Below are 19,481 nucleotides of genomic sequence, written 5' to 3'. Positions count from 1 at the left end.
GGCAATATGTCTACAATTAGCTTTAAAATGGAAATATCCGTCTGTGTGTGACACTCTCAGGGACATCATACAAACTTTATAAATTATTACATAATTTCCCTAAAGTGATCTCTAGCTATAAATTTATTTTAGTTATGAATTAATCTGTTATAAATTAAACATTTTATATATGCTCAACATAGAGAAGTATAAGTTACTGGCATAAATAACAGAAATGAGAATTGAGTTGGCTGAAGGGACAACCAACCATTTGAAAATTAGAAAGTATTTCTTATATCAAAGTACATGTTTTACTTAAGTTAAATAGGTCAAAACTGGAGGAGCTGTTTAAATATTTTCAACTCTAGAATTAATTTTGACAATTTAGAATGATGCTTGAAGGAAAATCAAAACGTGTAGATTTTCTCACTTTAGTGGTTTTTTAACATTTTAAGAGAGCTCTCAATAGTAAGCAATATTTGAATGGCTACTCTGCAAGGCAGTAGGAAAAGTATAAAAAGAAGCAGCTTCTTACATCTTTTGTAGGGTAATAAGAGAGAAAATAAAGATAATTGATAACTAAAGTCATGTGTGTGTTAAATGTCACATAAGTGGTATTTACTTAGAGCAGGTGGATGGTAGGTGAAATAACCAAAGAAATCTTCCGGAGGAAAGGAGCCTTAAGCTTGAACTTGAAGAGTGGATATAACTCGTAAGCAACTGGCAATTTTTTCCCAGCCAGGCGTTTTGGAGCACCTCCTTGGGTTAGACATTAGGCTAGCCACCGACGATATAAATATCTCAGACATTATCCTGCCCACAGGAAGCTTACAGTGAAGATGAGACACGAATACAGTTACAAGGTACTGGGATCTCAGAGCACTGTGATCTCAGATACCATAAAAACCAACTGCCTTCTGATTTAAAAGTCGTCAATCACAGACACAATTTGGGACCCTCCAGATGTCTCTCTACTTAATAACCTTATTTTCTCTTGTAATTAAACTCTTTCATCCTTTTGGATTGAAGATGTGAAGTAGTGAAATTAAAATAGTGAGCTGAAAAGTCACATTTAGCTGGAGAGTCTGCTAGATCAATGCATCTCAAACCTAAGGATCTTGTTCAAATGCAGGTTCTGATTTAGAAGGTCTAGGGCAGGCTGAGGTCTGCATTTTTATCACGGGCCAGGGGACGCTGATTCTGCCGGGGGGGGGGGGGGGGGGGGGGGGGGGTGGGCGTGGGCGCCACCCTTTCGGTAGCACAGTTGTAGGAGACTGATGGTTAGTTTAAAGGCACAGTAATACGGTGCTGTGAGCGGCAAGGGGGACACTTACATTTTAGGACTGTACACATACCAAGAACTACAGCAATAAAAACTCTACTTAACTGAGACCTTATGGCATTGAGGATTCTCGCTTTTCAATCACAGGTATTCAATTTTTTGACAAGTGTGAAGAGTTTATTCTCTCTCAAACATTTGTGTTAGTGTTTTCCAAAGTGTGATGAAAAATGCAGAGTTCTGGCTATATCCAAATCCTACTGAACCAGGATCTCTCAGAGAACGCTGGACCCCCCACCAAATGCATTCTAAGAAGTATTACAAGAGAATGTTATTTACGCTGAAATTTAAGAATCACTGGTTTAGGCACACAGGAAGATTAATTAAATACCTTGGGAACAGGATTTCAGAAAGACACTAATACTTTCAAAAGACAATTTCAAAACATTTGTTGGTTTTGGTTAAATAAAGCATGAAATAAACAGATGGATAAGGTTGAAGGACAGGGAGAAGGTGAAAACTCTATGCCACTATTTAACTTTTCCATTCCAGAAATTTTACTGATTGGTGACTTTTTTAGATTAGTCCCTAATAACGGACACTTATCTAAGAGACTTGCTTTTACTTTTTAAAAATTTTCTTGATTTCTTTAATTATTATATTTTCATTTTCTTTTGCATTCTTTGATGAGGATTGGGGGTTTGTCAGTCAAGTTAACTGAGACATTACTGCATTGAGGTTTCTCTCGTTTCAATCACAAGTGTCAAATTTTTCTGACAGGTGTGAAGAGTTATTCCCTCTCAAATATTTGTGTTAGTGTTTTCAGTGGTGATCTGCCTGCTCCCCTAGGTGACCTTGCTTATTATGCATGTGGACATTTGCATAGATGACAATACTTCCCACAAATTTGCTTACTGTCTTTCAGTTTGGCCAAGGTTAATTGTGGTTTCTTTGATAGTAACACAATTGACGAAACAAAAATATTTTCTTTCTCCCTAACAGCTTCTTCAATTTCTCTACTCCCTAATTCCCCTCCTATCTCATTTCAGCTGACTCTAAAAGGGAGCACTCTTCAGGACCACCAACGGGTGGTTCAGGACCACGGAGAGCGTGAGAAAGGGGCACTTCCAAAATATTCTACTCATGCAGGTGGGAGAAAAGATGACCCTGGAATTGTTGCTGCACAACCTTCACTTAAGGAATAGCAGTGGGATTCTGATTCTCTGATATTTGGGATGAATTATATTTTAGAACATTAAAATGTTCCATCAGTGTTTTCCAAACTTCTTTATCGAATTCTATCTAATGACAGATGAGAAGACACCAAAAGTAGGCAGAGCTAGAAGCTGCCAGTGCAAAACGTCTTTTGAAGTTTCAAGTTTATGATGTGCTACCTTTTATGTAAATTTTCACATTTTTTCAGTTATGAGACCCACCCGTCTACCATAGAAGAGAATGGAAATCATTCAGAGATAAACGGAGTTGGAAACGGATAATTAGAGGAGTGTGTGAGGGCTCCAGTCCTAGGTTTCTAGAACTGCCCTGGGAACTTGCAGCTCATCTTTCAGTTCTGTGAACTACCTAGAACCCTTTCAGTAGTTTTCCTCCCCTCTACTTTTAATTTTACTTAAGCTAGTTTCATTTGAGTTTTGTTACTTGCAACTGAGTGTGTCCTACTAATGCAGATAGGTAGGATTTAGATAGACAAATGCGAAGAAAGGTAATCCTAAGCTAGCAGCAAAACAAGATCACAGACAAGGAGGCAGGAGTGTAACTTGGGGTTTTCTGGGACAGTGAAAAAATTGGCTTAAGAAAATTGGAGTGGTTTATAAGGAATAGATTTAAATAACTTCTCTGTACTACAACTGAGTAGGAATATAAATTCTTTCAGCCTCCTCAGAAGGCAGTTGAACAAGAGCTATAAAAATTTCAAATGCATATGCCATTTGACCCAGTAATTCCACTTACAGAAATGAATTTTATGGAAATCATCATACAAGATTCATTGAAATTTATTTTGTAATAGAAAATGACTGAAAGCAACATACATGTCCATCAATAGAGAACTTATTAAATAAGTTATTCCATATTTACTTGTTGAAATCCTGCATGGTCATTAAAAATAATTTAGGAAACTTATTTGTGTCACTGTGGAACAATCCTTAGAGGAAAAAAAAGGCAAAGTCCAAAACTGTATTAAAAGTGCTATCATTTATGTTTTTTTAAAAAAGCACAAGTATATTTTTAAATACATAGAAAAAAATCTAGAAGGGCAAATAAGAAATCTTAGCAATGGTTTTCTCTGGGAAAGGGATTCTTTTTTCCCATATTCTGTTATAGTGCTTGTTTGTTTTTTCAACTACATTCCTGTACTACTACTTGAATTAAACTACTATAATTATATATAACAAGTACAGAACAATGAAACCTTTAATGATGTGTAATAGTTATCACTTGCTTAGGAATTTCTATGTAGCCATCGTTTTAAACCCTTTTATATATTGGGCTGGCCAAAAAGTTCGTTCGGTTTTAAGTAAAAATAAAAGACATTTTTCATTTTCACGAAGAACTTTACTGAACAATGTATTCACTAACCGAACGAACTTTCTGGCTAACCCAGTATTTTCTCGTTCAGTCCTCACAGCAACCCTGAGAAAGATGTTATCCTCAAATTGCAATTGAGGCTGCTGCAAATAAGGCTCAAAGAGTCAATGTCATAATTCCCAACTCTGACTCCAAAGCTTCTGTCTTTAACCATTCAACCCTTTTGACTCCAAGAGTTGCTCCTGACTTCGCTGTGATACCACCAAGGACAGATTTCTGTGGATAAAAACTAAATTTCCTTGCAGACAGTCAATGACATCCAATAAGGATTCTCTTCATAATGGCTAACAAAACAAAACAAACTTGTCCTTCTGTACCTGTACCAGGTGCTTAGATTTGGTGCAGCGGCTTTCTTAAACTGACAGTTAAGGTGCACATCACCTTGTCAATTTCATCAGCAAGCAATGAATAATAATAGTTTCTCTCTCCAGCAGTGAGAGCCATTAAATTGTTTAATCAGGATAACGACAAAGTTGGCCTTTTATGTTGGATAAATCAGTCTTGGAGTTTTCGAGGATGGATTTAGAAGAGAGAAGGTTGGAGGCAGAGAGGTAATCGACATGGAAATTCACTGGGCATCTACCCAGAATTCACCTTCCATCTTTTCCCCAGAGCACCCTGATACCCTGTGGATTAATTCATAGAAGGTGACTAATTTAGGCCTTAGAACTGAATCGTCTTGGTTCAATGGCCTCTGCTGCTTACCATCATTGTAAATGTTGATGACCTATCTAACCCACCTCATGTCTCAAGTATTAATAACATGAGAATAATGATAGTATCTCACTGGATCATTGTGAGATTTTAAACAGATAGTTCTTGTGTTATCAGTGCTCAATAAATATTGTCATCATCATTATTGTTGTTGTCTTTAACCACGTGTCTTGAATGGGATTAGTCCCACCACTCCTCATCTCTCCCACCTTCAATCCCTCACCCCATGCAGAATAGGGCCTACGATGTAGTGGTGAGGTCACAGAAATCTTATTGTTAAAGAAGTTGCAAGAGTTTGCCAGGTTGACTCTCGCCTTAATTTACTTTATTTTTTCTTAAGTATCACCAGTTATATGTGTTAAATATATCACCAGACAAATGTGTGTTAAATAAAGATGGCTGAAAGAAGCACTCCAGGTATGAGACTCTCTGAACAATGGTGGGAAAGTCTTGAAGAAAAGCAGGCATCCTGTGTGGACTGGAAGAAAAGGAACACACAGCCTGTCTATAAATGAGATCATGTATGTAAGGCATTAAGCACCTGGTAACCATCATGGTTCCATTATAAGAAGTGGAGACTACAAATTCTTTGAGGAGTCCTCTTCATTTGAGAATCATTCATAGCAGGCACTCAATACTCCATTGTAGAATTGAATATTATTACATTAACCTTGAGGGCCCACACAGATGACTTTGAATGCAGATCAAAGAGCTTGGAATTATTTGGCAAATAATGAGGAGCACTTGGTAGGATAAACAGGAGAAGTAACATGAGCAGATCTGAAAAACAGAATAAAATGGAAATCTTGGGTAGGGCAGGCTAGTTAGAAGCCTGTTTCAAAAGACCAAATGAGATAATGAGGGTCTGGGTTACGTTTGTGGTGGTGGAAATGAGGAGGAAGGAACACGTGTAAGAGAAAATTCAGAGGTGGGGATGATGGGCTTTGAAAACAGATTGACTGGGACAATTGTAAGAGAGAAGTCAAACATGACTGGGATTTTAATCCTGAGCAATTGGGAGGATGGTGGGACATCTGACCACCTTTTTTTTTATTTTCAAGGAATGAAAGAGTATATTATGCACAGAAATAGTAGTCAGAAGTCAGCATGTTTGTGCCAGTTCCCAGTCCCCGTACGTCCGCCAGGGTGACACAGTTGGCCGATACGAATTTGCAGACAGTGGAGAGGAGCTCAGGGCCACAGGCCTCAAAAGCAGCAAACAAGCCACCCTCCATCCTTGCCATCCCCCAGGACGTGGGCAGTTACCGGCAGTCACACCGTGTGCACCTTGACCTATTTGGTTGCCAATATGACTAGCTACAGAAACTGCTCTGCCTCAGAAGACAGATCCACCTACAGGCTGGCCACTCAGCAGGAATTTTAAAGACTGCTTTGGACCCACTGAGGTCCTTGCCCCTCGCAACACCATTTTTTTGAAGTGCACGCATATGATCAATTTTAGTTTTATTTTTTTGAATTGTATTTTATTTATTTTTTATACAGAAGGTTCTTATTAGTTATTTTATACATATTAGTGTATGTATGTCAATCCCAATCTCCCAATTCATCACACCACCCGCCCTCACCCCCAGCTTTCCCCCCTTGGTGTCCATACGTTTTTTCTCTACATCTGTGTCTCTCTTTTTGCCTTGCAAATCGGCTCATCTGTACCATTTTTCTAGATTCCACATATATGCGTTAGTATAGAATATTTGTTATTCTCTTTCTGACTTACTACACTCTGTATGACAGTCTCTAGGTCCATCCACATCTCTACAAATGACCCAATTTCGTTCCTTTTTATGGCTGGGTAATACTCCATTGTAGATATGTACCACATCATCTTTATCCATTCGTCTGTCAATGGGCATTTAGGTTGCTTCCATGACCTGACTATTGTAAATAGTGCTGCAATGAACACTGGGGTGCATGTGCCTTTTTGAATTATGGCTTTCTCTGGGTATATGCCCAGTAGTGGGATTGCTGGGTCATACGGTAGTTCTATTTATAGTTTTTTAGGGAAGCTCCATACTGTTCTCCATAGTGGCTGTATCAATTTGCATTCCCACCAACAGTGCAAGAGGGTTTCCTTTTCTCCACACCCTCTACAGCATTTGTTGTTTGTACATTTTCTGATGGTGCCCATTCTAACTGGTGTGAAGTGATACTTCCTTGTAGTTTTGATTTGTATTTCTCTAATAATTAGTGATGTAGAGCAGCTTTTCATGTGCCTCTTGGCCATCTGTATGTCTTCTTTGGAGAAATGTCTCTTTAGGTCTTCTGCCCATTTTTTGGATTGGATTGTTTGTTTTTTAAATATTGAGCTTAATGAGCTGTTTATATATTTTGGAGATTAATCCTTTGTCCATTGATTCATTTGCAAATATTTTCTCCCCTTCTGAGGGCAGACTTTTTGTCTTGTTTATGGTTTCCTTTGCTGTGCAAAAGATTTTAAGTTTCATTAGGTCCCAGTTGTTTAGTTTTGTTTTTATTTCCATTACTCTAGGAGGTAGGCTAAAAAAGATCTTGCTGTGATTTATGTCAAAGAGTGTTCTTCCTATGTTTTCCTCCAAGAGTTTTATAGTGTCCTGTCTTACATTTAGGTCTTTAATCCATTTTCAGCTTATTTTTGTGTATAGTGTTAGGGAGTGTTTTAATTTCATTCTTTTACATGTAGCTGTCCAGTTTTCCCAGCATCACTTATTGAAGAGACTGTCTTTTCTCCATTGTATATTCTTGCCTCTTCTGTCATAGACTAGTTGACCATAGGTGCGTGGTTTATCTCTGGGCTTTCTATCCTGTTCCATTGATCTATATTTCTGTTTTTCTGCCAGTACCATATTGTCTTGAATACTGTAGCTTTGTAGTATAGTCTGAAGTCAGGGAGTCTGATACCTCCAGCTCTATTTTCTTCCCTCAGTACTGCTTTGGCTATTCGGGGTCTTTTGTGTCTCTAGAAATTTGAAGATTTTTTGTTCTAGCTCTGTAAAAAATGCCACTGGTAATTTGATAGGGATTGCATTCAATCTGTACATTGCTTTGGGTAGTATAGTCATTTTCACAATATGGATTCTTCTAATCCAAGAACATGGTATATCTCTCCATCTGTTTGTGTCATCTTTGATTTCTTTCATTAGTGTTTTATTATAGTTTTCTGAGTACAGGACTTTTACCTCCTTAGGTAGGTTTATTCCTAGGTATTTTATTCTTTTTGTTGCAATGGTGAATGGGATTGTTTCCTTAATTTCTCTTTCTGATCTTTTGTTGTTAGTGTATAGGAATGCAAGAGATTTCTGTGCATTACTTTTGTATCCTGCAACTTTACCAAATTCATTGATTAGCTCTAGTAGTTTTCTGGTGGCATTTTTAGGATTTTCTGTTTATAGTATTATGTCAGCTGCAAACAGTGACAGTTTTACTTCTTCTTTTCCAGTTTGTATTCCTTTTATTTCTTTTCCTTCTCTGATTGCCATGGCTAGGACTTCCAAAACAATGTTGAATAATAGTGGTGAGAGTGGACATCCTTGTCTTATTCCTGATCTTAGAGGAAATGCTTTCAGTTCTTCACCATTGAGAATGATGTTTGCTGTGGGTTTGTCATACACGGCCTTTATTATGTTGAGGTAGGTTCCCTCTATGCCACTTTCTGGAGAGTTTTTATCATAAATGGGTGTTGAATTTTGTCAAAAGCTTTTTCTGCGTCTACTGAGATGATCATATGGTTTTTATTCTTCAGTTTGTTAATATGGTGTATCACATTGATCGATTTGTGTATACTGAAGAATCCTTGTATCCCTGGCATAAATCCCACTTGACCATGGTGTATGATCCTTTTAATGTGTTGTTGGATTCCATTTGCTAGTATTTTGTTGAGGATTTTTGCATCTATATTCATCAGTAATATTGGTCTGTAATTTTCTTTTTTTGTAGTATCTTTGTCTGGTTTTGGTATCAGGGTGATGGTGGCCTCATAGAAGGAGTCTGGAGTGTTTCTTCCTCTGCAATTTTTTTGGAAGAGTTTGAGAAGCATGGGTGTTAGCTTTTCTATAAATGTTTGGTAGAATTTACCTGTGAAGCCATCTGGTCCTGGACTTTTGTTTGTTGGAAGATTTTTAATCACAGTTTCAATTTCATTACTTGTGATTGGTCTGTTCATGTTTTCTATTTCTTCCTGGTTCAGGCTTGGAAGGTTATACCTTTCTAAGAATTTGTCCATTTCTTCCAGGTTGTCCATTTTATTGGCATAGAGTTGCTTGTAGTAGTCTCTTATGATGCTTTCTATTTCTGCAGTGTCTGTTGTAACTTCTTCTCTTTCATTTCTAGTTTTATTGATTTGAGTCCTCTCCCTCTTTTTTGTGATGAGTCTGGCTAAAGGTTTATCAATTTTGTTTATCTTCTCGAAGAACCAGCTTTTAGTTTTATTGATCTTTGCTATTGTTTTGTTTCTATTTCATTTATCTATGGTCTGATTTTTATGATTTCTTTCCTTCTACTAACTTTGGGTTTCGTTTGTTCTTCTTTCTCTGGTTCCTTTAGGTGTAAGGTTAGAATTCTTATTTGAGATTTTTCTTGTTCCTTGAGGTAGGATCTTATTGCTATAAACTTCCCTCTTAGAACTGCTTTTGCTGCATCCCACAGGTTTTGGATCGTTGGGTTTTTGGTTGTCATTTGTCTCTAGGTATTTTTTGATTTCCTCTTTGATTTCTTCAGTGATCTCTTGGTTATTTAGTAACATATGGTTTAGCCTCCATGTGTTTGTGTTTTTTACGTTTTTTTCCCTGTAATTTATTTCTAATTTCATAGAGTTGTGATCAGAAATTATACATGATTTCAAATTTCTTAAATTTACCGAGGCTTGATTTGTGACCCAAGATGTGATCTATCCTGGAGAATGTTCCGTGTGCATTTGAGAAGAAAGTGTAATCTGCTGTTTGGGGATGGAATGTCCTATAAATATCAATTAAATCTATCTGGTCTATTGTGTCATTTAAAGCTTGTGTTTCCTTTTTAATTTTCTGTCTGGATGATCTGTCCATTGGTGTAAGCGAGATGTTAAAGTCCCCCACTATTATTGTGTTACTGTAGATTTTCTCTTTTATAGCTGTTAGCATTTGCCTTATGTATTGAGGTGCTCCTATGTTGGATGCATATATGTTTATAATTGTTATATCTTCTTCTTGGATTGATCCCTTGATCATTATGTAGTGTCCTTCTTGTCTCTTGTAACGTTCTTTATTTTAAAGTCAATTTTATGTGATATGAGTATTGCTACTCCAGCTTTCTTTTGATTTCCATTTGCATGGAATATCTTTTTCCATCCCCTCACTTTCAGTCTGTATGTGTCCCTAGGTCTGAAGTGGGTCTCCTGTAGACAGCATATAGGTGGGTCTTGTTTTTGTGTCCATTCAACAAGCCTGTGTCTTTTGGCTGGGGCATTTAATCCACTCACGTTTAAGGTAATTATTGATATGTATGTTCCTATTACCATTTTCTTAATTGTTATGGGTTTGTTTCTGTAGGTCCTTTTCTTCTCTTGTGTTTCTCACTTAGAGAAGTTCCTTTAGCATTTGTTGTAGAGCTGGTTTGGTGGTGCTGAATTCTCTTAGCTTTTGCTTGTCTGCAAAGCTTTTGATTTCTCTGTTAAATCTGAATAGATCCTTGCTAGGTAGAAAATCTTGGTTGTAGGTTCTTCCCTTTCATCGCATTAAATATATAATGCCTCTCCCTTTTGGCATGTAGAATTTCTTCTGAGAAATCAGTGGTTAACCTTATGAGAGTTCCCTTGTATGTTATTTGTCATTTTTCCCTTGTTACTTCTAATAATTTTTCTTTGTCTTTAATTTTTGTCAATTTGATTACTATGTGTCTCAGCGTGTTTCTCCTTGGGTTTATCCTGCCTGGGACTCTCTCAGCTTCCTGGACTTGGGTGGCTATTTCCTTTCCCATGTTAGGCAAGTTTTGGACTATAATCTCTTCAAATATTTTCTTGGGTCCTTTCTCTCTGTCTTCGCCTTCTGGGACCCTTATAATGTGAACGTTGTTGCACTTAATGTTGTCCCAGAGGTCTTTCAGGCTGTCTTCATTTCTTTACATTCTTTTTTCTTTATTGTGTTCCATGGCAGTGAATTCCACCATTCTGTCTTCCAGGTCACTTATCCGTTCTTCTGCCTCAGTTACTCTGCTTTTGATTCCTTCTAGTGCATTTTTCATTTCAGTTATTGTATTGTTCATCTCTGCTTGTTTGTTTTTTAATTCTTCTAGGTGTTTGTTCTTTAATTCTTCTAGGTCTTTGTTAAACACTTCTTGCATCTTCTCAATCTTTGCCTCCATTCTTTTTCTGAGGTCCTGGATCATCTTCACTATCATTACTCTGAATTCTTTTTCTGGAAGGTCGCCTACCTCCACGTCATTTAGTTGTTTTTCTGGGGTTTTATTTTTTCCTTCATCTGGTACATAATCCTCTGCCTTTTCATTTTTTCTGTCTTTCTGTGAATGTGGTTTTCCTTCCACAGGTTGCAGGATTGTAGTTCTTCTTGCTTCCTGGTCAATTTTAGGTATAACTGGCTTGAAGTTTTTTCTTTTCTTTGCCCAAATGTAACCTTTTTTTTTTTTTTGCGGTATGTGGGCATCTCACTGTTGTGGCCTCCCCCGCTGCGGAGCACAGGCTCCAGACGTGCAGGCTCAGCAGCCACGGCTCACGGGCCCAGCCGCTCCACGACGTGTGGGATCTTCCCGGACCGGGGCACGAACCCGTGTCCCCTGCATCGGCAGGCGGACTCTCAACCACTGCGCCACCAGGGAAGCCTCCAAACGTAACCTTTTTAAGTTTTCTTCTCTTAATCCTTATTCATTAACTCTGTTGGTAACTGACATTGATTGTCATCATGAAATTTCCCATCAGTAATTATATAAGCTAATTTCTGCAATAAGAATAGTTGAAATTATTTTTCTAAGTTCTAAACTAATATTTCATCATAAACAATTCCCTAGAGTCTGCCTTTTGGAATCTCTCTTCTCATCTAGTTTGGAGATTCGTTTCTAAAATAGGGATCATGAATTATTTGTAGTGAGGTGGATGGACCTAGAAACTGTCATACAGAGTGAAGTCAGAAAGAGAAAAACAAATACCGTATGCTAAGATGTATATATGGAATCTGAAAAAAAATGTTTCTGAAGAACCTAGGGGCAGGACAGGTATAAAGACACAGATGTAGAGAATGGACTTGAGGACATGGGGAGGGGGAAGGGTAAGCTGGGACGAAGTGAGAGAGTGGCATGGCATATATACACTACCAAATGTAAAATAGATAGCTAGTGGGAAGCAGCTGCATAGCACAGGGAGATCAGCTTGGTGCTTTGTGACCACCTAGAGGGGTGGGATAGGGAGGGTGTGAGGGAGACGCAAGAGGGAGGAGATATGGGGATATATGTGTATGTATAGTTGATTCACTTTGTTATAAAGCAGAAACTAACACACCATTGTAAAGCAATCATATTCCAATAAAGATGTTAAAAAATATAAAAATTAAACCATGCCCACAGTTGCTTGAGGAAAAAAATAAAATAGGGATCAGCACATCAGATAATACAGTTACTATACATTTCACCCAAGCTTTAAAAATGCATTGAATAGGATAGAGAAGATGTGATACATATATACAATGGAATATTACTCAGCCATAAAAAGGAACACAATTGGATCATTTGTAGAGACGTGGATGGACCTAGAGACTGTCATACAGAGTGAAGTAAGTCAGAAAGAGAAAAACAAATATTGTATATTAACGCGTATATGTGGGATCTAGAAAAATGACAGATGATCTTATTTGCAAAGCAGAAATAGAGACACAAACATAGAGGACAAACATGTGGATACCAAGGGGGGGAAGCGGGGGGTGGTGTGGGATGAATTGGGAGATTGGGATTGACATATATACACTACTAATACTATGTATAAAATAGATAACTAATGAGAATCTACTATAGCTCAGGGAACTCTACTCAGTGCTCTGTGGTGACCTAAATGGGAAGGAAATCCAAAAAAGAGGGGATATATGTATACATATAGCTGATCCACTTTGCTGTACAGTAGAAATTAACACAACAGTGTAAAGCAACTATACTCCAATAAAAATTAATTTAAAAAAATACATTGAATATTTTACTGCTTAAATCCTCTAGGTAATATAGAAATCTTTGGGGAATTTTTATATTGTATTAATTGAAGCATATCAAAGTCGATTGATTCAAAAGACCATGAATTCTACCTACATAACAGGAGGCAAAAGTAAAAATTAGTAATTGCAATTTCTATTCCACTTCATTAATTCTAGTTTAAGCTACTTTTGGTGTGTTCTATGGAGGAAAAGGGTTATTTGAAGAGTTGTCACTATATTTGTCTCTAGCAAAACTAAAGTTTCTTCGTTTGTTTTTTTTTATTTCAGTTGCTCACCAATTGGAAGACTGAGTTTTCCAGGAATTCTTCAAAGTATAATTTTCAGGACTCTGGCTACCAAAGGCTAATTCTTATCTTTCTCTAAGTTATAATACATTCATGGGTTCTTCAGACATTAAAATAAAGGTCAACCCTTTAGGGTGAAGGGAGTAGAAAATAAAAGAGGCCATTTATAGCTTTAAGTTCTTTCTTTATATAAAGAACTGCTCTGTGTGCCTGGTTTGTGAGGTGATGCTGACGGCCCATCTCTCCGTGGGCAGGTGGGGCCACCTTTGTCACCGTGTCTGGCTTCAGCTAGGACGTGGATTCAATAACATTATGCTGACTCGGAGGCTACAAAGCCTCTGACGCAGGGTCATCACATCTAAAGCTTGATTTTATGTCAGTAGCTGACCTTCTTTTCACCTTCTTCCCCATGGACTTCTTAACTCAGTATTTCTAAAGATATTATACAGTGCCACCTTGCTGACTTAGACGAGGCAGTGACAAATTTAATGTTACTTCACCTCTGCGAGGGAGAATTTAAGACCCATCACTGTGTCCAGAACCCAAGTAGCGTATTTGAATATTCTGAACTGCAAAACTGGTTGCATTAACTAGCCTGGAATGGAAATGATGAAAAGAGACAAGCTGTGCAAGGAATTATCAGTTTATCTTCTGGAGAAGGTTATCTCAGAGGTCAAACATTTCTTTTGTCTAACAATGCTTGGAATAAAGAAACATCCCTATTTATAGTCAAGGCTAAGGGATGAATAATCTCTTAAACTGTGCCCCATATCCAAGATGCTGTTATTTACAGGGTGTGAGCACAAGATAGAAAACACAGGTCTAATGCCTTTTCCTGATCTCAATGTTTTTAAAAGGAAATTTGCATTTTGGTTCACTTTTCACTGAAGCAAAATGACAATTTACATTTCAATTGTGGTTTTCCCTAGGCACGGTGTAGTTCACTGAACATGTCAGTCTATCAGCATTTTCTACAGCTGATGTTTCGGTGTCTAAAATGGTGTGACAATACCACTTTTATGATACTGTTTTTCTCCTGTGTAAGAGTGCATAATGAGTTATATACCCCTAATAATATGTTTGCCCCCTGAATGTAAAAGCAGGCAAGGTCAGAAGTTACATTAATCATTTGGCAATGGGCTCATTTGGTCAAATGTCATCAGATAATTTCCTGAGAGCTAAAAATTAGTCAAATTATTGGCTTAACTAAAATGCCTAGTGGGTTAAAGTAAATGATTATTCAGTTCAGTCACAGACAGTTGATCTGGTAGGCCTAGTTGATGATGTTCTAATTAATGCATTATAATATCAATCAAAAATTACTTACTGGGCACCGATCAGGTACATTACACTGATATTCAGTAGGGAGCCACGAGGAAATAACCCACTAAGACATTAGCTAAATGAAGACGTATACTGAGCAACCATAAACTGCAAGCTAATGGGGTAGACATGTGTCATTATGAAGTATCAGCCTGTAACTATGGGATTGAATGACCTGAAAGCACAGATGTGCTCTGGATCACCCAACCAAGCAGGGATCCAAAGGATCCAAAACTTAACCCTCTTTAAATCACAGCTGTCTCTGCCTGGGAGAATAGAGAAGATACAGAAGTTAAGGCTGGCAGTAAAATGACCACATAGCCTGCAAATTCTCAAAGGGAGGAACTCCATTAATAACTATTAGAATCATCTGGGGATCGGGGTGTTTGTACAAAGTCGGACTGCTAGAAGCCACCTGAGACCTAATTAATGCAAATCCAGCATGCACATTTAAAATAAGTTCTTTAGTTAATTGTAAAGTAGGTGGTGTATAGTTCACATATTGAGAAATACACTTTACGGTTTCACATAGAACCCTAGGTCTATATCATCGTTCCCGTTTGTTTTGGGAAGGTACAACTTAAGTGTATTTTTAATGTACATAAAGTCTAGTATACGGGTATAAGAATTCAGAACCATGATAACATTTTCAGGTATTATTTCTATTACTTTTTGTCTTATTTCCTTAAATCCGAATTTGCGAACTGGTAGCCTACTGGCCAGATGTGGTCCATAGGTAGTTTTTTAAATTGGCCCAAATAGCATTTTTAAAATTAATTTTCAACATTATAGATTAGAAGATAATACATCAAAATTTGAAATTCTAATTTCTCTTTAAAAATCAGATGATCTGAGAGCATTGGCCCTCGATTCCCAAATGGCCTCAGTCAGCCAAAACTGAAGAGCAGCTGCCCCTTTTGATGGCCAGTCTGCCATAATCCCATGGCTCCAGATCATCTCCCTGACACCATGGCCAAGTGTCAGGTGCCATTTGTCACCACGATATTTCAGATGCTGTCTTCGACCCCGCCCACTTGACTCATTTATATCACCTGCCTACCTCCTCAAGGCACTGGAGTTTGTGACCCTGTTTTAAGGGTACTTCAAAACCAATTGCTTTTGAAAGTATTTGATGATGAAGACAGATATTCCATGTCCAGGCTTGTTCGACTGTATCCCCCTGGGATGCCCGTACTATGCTCCTAGGCAGAATCTGGGCTAATTCGTTTAAAAAATGCCCATTAATCAAAAGAAGGTTCAATCTAACTCAAGCCTTTCTAAGAGGCTACACAATTTGCTATGTCTAATTGATGTGCATATTTTATTTTGTAAGTTTTCTTTTCCTTTTTTTTTTTTTACAGCAAAAGGAAAGATACTGCTATAGGGACTGTCGTTTTACAGAAAACACAGTTGGTTACAGTATTTTACCAAAAATAAAAATAAATAATGGTTTTTAAAAAATACTCTAAAAACTCACCTTAAATCAATCACATGTGATCAATAGCCCAAGAATATTCAATGGGCAATTCATGTCCTATGTTTCCTTCATTCCATAAAAAAATATAGTTAAAATATTTTATATTATTTCTCAGCAGGACCTTGAAAATCAAACATGTTGCCTTTTCCCAAGACCAAATATAACCTGGCAATGGAAAAATAAGCATTTTCCTTCGTTATTTTTACTCCCTTGATTATGTTCACTGAAAATAGCTGTCAAGAAAATTCAAGGTAAAAAATCTGTTAATGAAATATTGCCTGGGTTTAAGTTTGAAAACTACATGTCATGATATTATTTCTCTCCTGCAGTTCAGGTCTCCCTTCTACCTAGGGCAGCAGAAGCTCTGTGGATTAATTCATGGTGATTTAGGTTTGGGTTCCAAGTCTCTCATTTTTTGTCTCTGTGAACTTAATACTACTTATTTTGCTTCTGTAAAATGCGATAATAATCCTACTTCATAGACTCGTTAGGAGGATAAATAAAGTACATGGCACAGGTTCAATAAGTGATAGCCTTAATCAGTGAGGGTGACTCTTTCTGAAACTGACTAAAGAATATTTTATAGGACCTAAGAAAAACTCCTGAAAAAGTAAGTAGTAAACCCTTGTTTCAATTTTCCTTTTAAAGAGATTTGTTCATCCAACAAAAGAAAAGGCAAATGAATATGTTACTCATGACAAAGCACTGTTTAGGCTAATAGCTAGTCATCACTCCTACCTAAGACTCTCAGTCTCTAAAAATTAAAGTCTACAGAAAAGTAAATGTTTCTTTTAAAAATTAACTTTTATTTTTGAAAATAAGATCAGAAGAGCTATTAACACAGATCCAAAAGGGAGTTACCAGAAAGTCAGCTGGTCTTCCAAAGAATCGCGCTCAAGAAATGGGGCCTCTTAACTGGTCCAGGAAGGTGGGCAAGCAGCACCCCCAGAGCATCAGTCAGACCTTTTCTGCTCTTCCTCTAGACCTCTGGTACCCCCATTCTCTTTTATCCCTGCTACTCAAGCTCTTGCTTTTCCTCCTCAAAGCAGAAGATCGAATATGAATGATGGAAAGGATGATATGACAGTTAACATCTTTTTGAACCCTTACTACGTGTCATTCAGTAAGATATACATTTTATGTGTATATATCAATCAATCCTGACAAGAAGCCACAGAGGAAGGAATTATTGCTCCATTTAAGAGGTTGGCCAGATCACACAGTCTCTGGGTTGGCCTGGGACCCAAGCCTGGTTTGCCTGAATTCAAGCCAGTTATAAATGCAATAATGATTAGTAGTGTTTTCTATATATTTTTTTAAAGTAGTGAATTAATATTTATATTTTTTTCTATTAAATTTAAAATAAGCAACTTATTCTTTGCTTGAGTTTGTTCCAGAGTTGCTGACTTTGTTTAGTTATATTTTTTTTTTGTTTTTTTCCTATGACTTACTGGCTCTCAGTAGATAGAAAGTTTTAAATTTAAGTTGTTTTCTGAGTCATGCATTATTTTATAATTTAGGAATTTTCTTTGCAAAAAGCTGTAATTGCGTCTCATGGACATCACAGCACAAGACATATTTATTAAGTAACTGTCAGCTATATTTAGTTTATTGACTACTTCTTGATTCTACTTTCTTCATTCCAAAATCTAACAAAACTGTATATTCTCTCCATTTTTCTATACCATCAAAGTTTTACTTCAACTTAAGTGAATTTTTAAATGTTTTTAAAAATTATGTTGATTCTTTACATCTCAAAACTTTATCTTGCCTTTGGCTCAGCAACTCTTCTAGTCACATTTTAATATCTTATTGTCTTTGTTTTTTTTCTAATGTGCCATTTATTTTTTTCTTCTAGATCTTGGAATCTTAAAATGCTTAAGCTGAAGGAGACCTTGGAAATAATTTCATGTGATTCTCTCATCTTGCAGTTGAGAAAATTAAGTTTTGGAGGGTTTGAATGGCTTACTCAAGACCACATAGCTAGTGCTATAGCTGAAAATCACATTCTGTGCACTTTCCAAGTCTCCTATGCTTTCCTGCTCATTGTAAGTAAAAATCATTAGAAACTAAAACCTCTCTTAGCCTCTGCAAATAGCTTGAAAGTTCTGTGTAACAATAATTTCTACCATAGCCTGTTAGACCCATACTCCCATCCTGACCTTGCCTCCTTGATATCTTCTTCTTTTATAGCTTACATTATTTTATTCAATCAATTAATTTTAAGGTTCTGGGCTATTATTTAGTCAAATGAACTTAATTTCGTTGGGATGCTTGTTCTTTGGTGCACATGAAGAGAGAAATATTTAAGAGTGAGCCGTTCAGCTCAATGGGTCATTTGCATTTCATTTTTTTAAAACAAGTTTGTGCTCTACTTAATATTTGGATGTATGGTCTTGAATAGATGTCAACATTTTCTCACAGCTGAGCCCAATGGCACTTGGATGTCAGCAACTTAAAATGGGTAGAATAGTGTACTAGATTTACCCTGGAAATTGTGAAATAAAATTCATATTTTATGGCAAGACAAAAACCTTAAACATAAACAATTTTCTCTGCCCTTTGGCCTCCTCTCTCCCCTCTACTGTGTATTATATATCTGCATTATGCGCCAACCAAACCTTCCCTATTGGGAGAAATACCTGCTCAGCCAAAAAGAGCAACATTCTACTAGCACCAAGACAACTCTTTAAAAGATAACATTCCTTCTCGACTTTGTAAGGGGTCACGATGGCCCATCACTTTGTACTTACAGATCTGGATTGTGCAAACTGTCTATGTCACTTAATGTACAGCTCTCTGTCTCAAAAACCTATGTAACTACGCTTCGATCTCTAACAGGCAGAATAGTTCTTGGAGCTTTCTGAGAGGCTATTCCTGGGTCATAATCCGCAATTTGGCATGAATACAATTTTCCATTTCTTTCTTAGATTGACTGATTAATTTTTGGTGGACAAAATTTAAGGTTAATAACCTTTTTCTTAAAAAACATTTTTTTGTTCTTTTAGGAAATGCATACTGAAGCTCAACACCCACCAAGAGGCAACCCCAGTTTTTGGGTACTAACACCATCCTCTTACCCCACCACTGACCAATCAGAGGAAGGTCACACACCCTACAGACCGTCCCCCACTCCCCCTGAAATTTTGCCTATAAAAACGTTTCCCTGAAAATCATCAGGGAGTTGGAGTCTTTGGAGCATGAGCCACCTATTCTCTTTGCATGGCCCTTGCAATAAACTTTTCTCTGCTCCAAACTCTGATGTTTTGGCTTGTTTGGCCTCACTGTGCGTCAGGCACACAAACTTGGGTTTGACAACAATATGATTCAGAAAAATGGTGTGTGTATATATATAATATATATCAATTAATATATTAATATTAATATAACATACATATATAGAGAAAGGGAGAGAGAAACAAATGTTAACATTTAGGATATTTTGTGAATATGCAGAAATTCTCTGTACTATTTTTGCAACTTTTCTATAAAGTCTGCAATTATTTCAAAATTAATTAAAAACATAATTGGCAGCATGAAAACTTACATGATATGCCATTCACTTAAGACTGGCATTCTGATAACTTAAGAAAAATAAACAGTGAACTGTAAAAACCCTCTTTCACTTACATATACCTAACATT

At 37.1% G+C, this 19,481-nt stretch overlaps 1 protein-coding gene across 1 annotated transcript in view; it reads right to left on the bottom strand.

Annotated features, from left to right (window-relative positions):
* Positions 1-1,232: 1,232 nt before the first annotated feature.
* Positions 1,233-19,481, bottom strand: part of LOC149748510 (uncharacterized) — a 29,995-nt gene continuing 11,746 nt past the window's right edge. The window contains exon 2 of the mRNA XM_089916287.1: positions 1,233-5,356. The gene's annotated coding sequence lies outside the window, so the exon portion shown is untranslated. The remainder of the gene's footprint in view (positions 5,357-19,481) is intronic.

This window comes from Delphinapterus leucas, chromosome 8 (assembly GCF_059928025.1).
Source record: "Delphinapterus leucas isolate spDelLeu-1000000601 "Yukka" chromosome 8, BTC_Dleu_Yukka2, whole genome shotgun sequence".
Lineage (NCBI taxonomy): Eukaryota > Metazoa > Chordata > Mammalia > Artiodactyla > Monodontidae > Delphinapterus > Delphinapterus leucas.
This window is presented reverse-complemented; position numbering and strand designations above follow the sequence as displayed.